This window comes from Protopterus annectens, chromosome 2.part0 (assembly GCF_019279795.1).
Source record: "Protopterus annectens isolate FY-2018-M chromosome 2.part0, PAN1.0, whole genome shotgun sequence".
NCBI classification, from domain to species: Eukaryota; Metazoa; Chordata; order Ceratodontiformes; family Protopteridae; genus Protopterus; species Protopterus annectens.
The window spans coordinates 1,207,910,299-1,207,916,327 of NC_056728.1; positions in this window are offsets into that span (position 1 = coordinate 1,207,910,299).

Consider the following 6,029-nt stretch of genomic DNA (forward strand, 5'->3'; position numbering starts at 1 on the left):
AGGACTCATGGCAGCAGCTATTCCCTTCTCCCTTAGCTCGCTTTCACATGAGGATCCTCCAATGGATGCTTTTTACTCAATGGTCCTTGCAACGACTCCGGATGTCCCATACCATACTGATAACTCAAGTATGCAAGAATCAACTGTCTTGGTGGATCACGTCACCTCAACTTCTCCAAGGAAGACCCTTCACCCCCCCCCCCAGTTGCCACGTTGACAACAGATGCCTCCCTGATCGGGTGGGGGGGCATTATCAGGGCAGGACAGTCCAGGGCACGTGGCAACCCTTCGAGTGCCACTTGCACATAAATGTCTTAGAGATGAGAGCAGTGCTTTTAGCGTTGCAAGCCTTTCACGACTCTCTTCCCAAGGGGACTATTGTAATTCAAACGGACAACATGTCCGTAGTGTGGTACATCAACAAACAAGGCGGAACCAGATCATACCCTTTATGTCGAGAAGCACTCAGACTTTGGCAATGGGCGATCTCTTCTCAGCGTTTTCTGATAGCAACGCATATTCCCAGGAAATCCAACGTTATTGCAGACAAATTGAGCAGAGCAATTCTCATGCCACACGAGTGGACTCTAAAGAAATCAGTTCTAGAAGAAGTATTCCTAAGATGGGGCCACCCTTGCTGCGATCTTTTTGCTACTCCCCAAAACAGCAAGTGTCACGACTTCTTCACTCTCTTCCCATTACCAGGCCATCCCACCAGAGATGCTCTATTCCACGATTGGCCCCGGGGACTTCTGTATGCCTTTCCCCCCTTTCCACTGATACCTCAACTAATTCAGAAAGCCATGTGACAATGATCCTCATTGCCCCTTACTGGTCTCGACAGATATGGTTTCCCTTTCTTCATCGTTACCTGTTGGAGCAGCCTTGGCATCTGGACCCAGTACCAGATCTGATTACCCATCAATCGGGTCAGCTGCACCAATCTCTGTCTTCTCTGAACCTCACAGCGTGATTTCTCCGATTCCAACCTTAGCCAGGCTTCCCTAAATATCTCGGTCGGTCCGAGATATTTTGATAGCCTCTCATAAATCCTCTACCCGGTAGATTTATACTAGCAAGTGGAAACGTTTTTCCCTTTGGGCATCATCGAAAAACATAGATCCCTTTACTGCACCTATCCAGTCTATTTTAGACTTTCTAGCAGAACTCTTTCATTTAGGATCTTCTGCATCAACCATCAGAGTTCAATTGGCTGCCATATCAAATTTTCATGTTGGTGTCTCAGAATCCAGCATCATGGCTCACAAACTCTGTAAAGCCTTCTTAAGGGGTGTATTTTTTCTCAAACCTCCAATCAAAGACCCTCCGCCTCAATGGGATTTGAACTTGGTTCTGGCATCTTTAATTCTTCCCCTTTGAACCGGCTTCATGTTCTCTGAAGATGCTTTCTTGGAAGACACTTTTTCTGGTAGCTATAACTTCAGCGAAAAGAGTATCTGAACTCCATGCTCTGTGCAGTCGTCCCCTTACTTAGTTTTTCACAAAGACAGGGTATCCTCCGGACTAATCCATCCTTTTTACCTAAAATTTCTTCTCAAATTAACCTAAACCAAGTTATTGATCTCCCGTTTTTCCCTAACTATTCAAATAGGTCAGAGCAAAAGCTGCATTTTTTGGATATTCATCGCCAACTGAGATATTACTTAGACAGGACTAAACAATTCAGGAAATCTGATCAATTGTTTCTGTCATATGCAGAAGGTAGATTGGGCCTTCCAGTCACTAAAGTATCCCTTTCTAGATGGCTCACGTCTACAATTACTTTCATCTATGAGATCAGACATCAAAAACTACCCTCAAGACCTAGAGCTCATTCAACTAGGGCATTGGCTACATCCATAGCCTTTCAGGACAGGTTGCCAATAGATTAAATTTGTGCAGCAGCCACCTGGGCTTCTCCTCATACATTCATTTCACATTACAAATTGGACATGGTTTCCAGAAGCCGTGCCAATTTTGGTTCCACTGTTCTCAAGAGTCTGTTCCGATAGGCCAGCCGGGATAAGGTGCTAGGGATGCGGTCCCATCCAGCAAGAATGAGATTGACAACTTAACATTAAGAAGTTATGTACCTACTATAACGTTCCATGTTAGTTGTCTTCTTCTCGCCTTCTTCCCTCCCTCCTTCCCCCAAGCCTAGACAGACCGACCGGAATTCTTTTGTGTTTCATCTTCCGAAATTTGTTACTCCCACACTTTCTCCCACCTCTTCTATCTTTACTGAGGTCTGCCTTTTCTTTACGCAGACTGTTTGAGGTGGGTTTCCCTACTCCATTCTATGGAGACTAGGATTGCTTGGTATAGCTATCAAACGAGATCTGAGTAGTTACCGCCTAGCATTGTGGGATATAGGGGAGCCTCAAGCTGGTGGAATTAGCTCTCAAGTTTTAGTATTGGCTGAGTCGGAGCCGAGGATCGGCTCCGAACCCATCCAGCAAGAAAGAAGACAACTAACATGGAACGTTATAGTAGGTACATAACTTCTTATTATATGTTCCAGGGTTGTCTTTATTGTCACAGTTACACAGTCTATAGTATTGGTGTTATCATTGAACATGTAATAATCACAGGACTCATAACTATCTTTAATCCCTATCATAACACCTTCACTGGATTTTTTGTTAGAATGTCTGTTACAATAAAAATATTTATACCATGACAAAACTGGTTTCCAGTCATTGTTCTTTAACCATGTTTCACAAACAACATCAATCTTGTGGGACTGTAGTAAATTTTCCAATAAAAAAAACTTTATTATTAATGCTCCTAGTATTAACAAACATCAGAGATGCATCATATGTTGCTATCTGTAAACTGTTAAAACCTTCAACCTGGCAAATATCCTGCCTAGTGTTTGTCAAATATTGCAAAACATCTGCTGCAAAAATTATCTTCCCTGATCTTGACAAATGCACGGCATCCTGTCTGAACACGTGTGTCCAAAGCCAGGCTTGGATGCTGTAAACATTTCCATTTCTTAAAACAGGACATTTTTTCCATATAGGTATTTACCCAAAAAATCTTTTCATTCACAGTGACCTGACTCTCATTTCTATAGGTGATTTGTGAAAAATACATCCTAACACCAGTACAAGCTATACTATCTAAGGGGGCTGTCAGTTCCCTATAAACAGTCAGAGAATCCTTGTGGATGACATAATTTGTACTGACATGAATAAAAATGGATCAGTACTTCCTTACATTAACCCATTCCAAGGTTTGTCTCACGGCGTCTATTTTTTTCTCCTGGCAAGTATAGCACTATTCGATGTTCATTATCTTCTCTGCAAATATATGTATCAGTTCCTCTAATAACTGAATCTCCAATTACAAGAATATATTTGCTGACCAGTTCTAAAGAATCTTCAGCTTCTAATACAGTAATATCTCCTCTATCAGTTCTTATGAAGGGTAGATGTTCATCACCATTAGTCTTATTAATCCCACTGTTTTCATTGTTTATAAAATTCTCATCCAGCTGGCATTGCAAATCCACAGCTTATGCCATGTAGTCAACATTTGTCTTTTGCTTCTTTTTTCTTACAGTAATGTTCTTCAATCCTTCCACATTCAGTTTTGATTTCGTCCTTTTCACCTGATGCTTGCCTCTTTTTTCCTACCTTTTCTTTTTGTAAAATTATGCCTTTTTCTGTAGACAGAAGCATATCATCCCCTCTAACTTGTGTGTTACATAACAAAATGGTGCCCTTTTTACTATGTATTCTCTTTGATTTACAGATAGTAATCAGTTTCTTTTTCTTTCTTATTTGTTGTGAACTTCTTCCTTTCTTTCTTTTTCTGTTTCCTTCTAAATAAACCAGATCCTCAGATTGTTAATACTTGCATCCAGAATTCTAAAGTTGTCAGGGGCATCGTCTTGTTTCATAGGGGTTGAATGATCTTTGCAGACAATAGTTGTATCATTTCCTAAATCTGTTCTATTTGTTTTATGCCTAACGTTTAGTTCATCAGTCCAGTCATTCATATATGAAACAAGAGTTCTCCAAGCCGTGCCAATTGCACAAGTGCAATCATCATTATTAAGTCTAGATTTACTTCTAACAATGTTAAGCAAATCATCCAACTTTTGACACGAGGAACACAGATCATCAGTGTTATCAGCTGTTACCTTTAAATATGCATAGCATTTAATACACTGTACAACATATTTGTGCTTTTTAAAGAATCCACATTCAGCTTCAATCGAATAAAAATTATAAAAGAAAAGATCAAAATCAGTAACCACAGAATTCAAAGAGAACTTAAATCAACTTTATGACGAAAAAAATAAATTGAAATAAAACTTCTCTTAACAGTCAGCTCCACAGTAAATCACAAAGTAGGGTAGGATTGTTTAGATATGCTCAGAATTTTCCTCTCTGCAGTCTGTGTAAATTTATACCTGTCTGGACCCCTTGGATGGGCTAGAGCTTGTCTGTCTAAAACCTATCCCTTTCTAACAAACAACAGTGAAATTAAAGGTAAAACAACAAAATATGAATCGAAGCAAACCTTGTTAACAAGCTATCCGTTCCTATCTACAAACAGTGAAAAACAGTGATAACAAATAAAATATCAATTAAAATAAAACTTCTCTTACCAGTCAACTGCACAGTAAATCACAGACTAAGGTAGGATTGTTTGGATAAGATCAGGGCATAATCTGGATGACTGGATGGGCAACTGTAAATGTACCCCTTGTTTTGTACACATGTCCCTTATGGATAGGGGTGACATGTAAATGACATATAAATGACATGTAAATGTTCTGTCCAGCTCAGGGTTATTTGGACTTAAATTACATGGGTTAAAAATAATCATAGGAATGTACAGCTAGGCTTCTAAAGATCCTCACAGATCAATAGCCTAGCAAGTGCCTATGTACCTGAAATATAAATAATTCATTTGAAGGGGTGATAGTTTAAGAGCTGTATGAGTTTTTTGTTTATATTGTATAATTGTTTTTTTTTTTCCATTCTTTGGAAAATGCACATTTATTTTCCTTAGAGAGCAAATGGGTATGTTGTGTACTGGAAGGGAGGAGGCATTGTTTTATTTTACATCAAACAGGAGGCAGTTCTTGTGTAGTTTAACCCTCTGTCCACCAGAATGGGTTTTTTAACTGAAGCAATCATGATGTGTGCTGCTATTGTCTCACTTTCTTTGTTCCTCCTACCATAATGCTATAGTCCATCGCCAGAGCAAGGTAACATTCTTATTTTCAAGGTTTCTTCATGATTTCAGCAAGAATGCATATTTGACCCTTTATGACACTCAGGAGCACCTCTATAATTCTCCCGACTAGTGACATTTGAGGCCAGCAATGCAGTCACAAGCATGCTGATATTTATTTCAGTTGTTGCTATAAGAAGAATATAAAACAGACTTAAAAATATTCCACGTAAATAGACAAATGAGCACAGAAGAAGTGAAATTAGCAAAAATCATCTTATTGTAGTTGCAAGAACATATCATCCCCTGAAAAAAAAAAAAAAAAATCTGGGCACCTAAAAAGTGGCAAGTGTTTCTGTATTCATGATGACTATATATATATATATATATATATATATATATATATATATATATATGTAGATGCCATAAAATATTAAAATATTAGCAGCAAATATACTAAATGTATAACTAAATATATCTATAAATGTGTATGCTGATAAACTAAAACAAAATATATATATAAATATATATATAATATTTAAACAGCATCTAAACATCCATATCTTAAAATCATCAGCTCCACAAATAGGCAATGAAGAAATAATATATACCAACCTCAAAATAAACCAAAACAAAACCCTCAACATAATTGGATGCTACTTCCCACCTGGCCAAAACATCCCTCCACTAGAAAACCTCCTCAGCTGGTCTACCCAACATCTCCCCAAGAAACTATCATTTTAGGTGGTTTCAATATTGACTGGCAATCCTGTTCTGGCAACAATACAACCCATCATATAAACCTTCATGGCTTCACCCAACTAGTCCAGTCACCA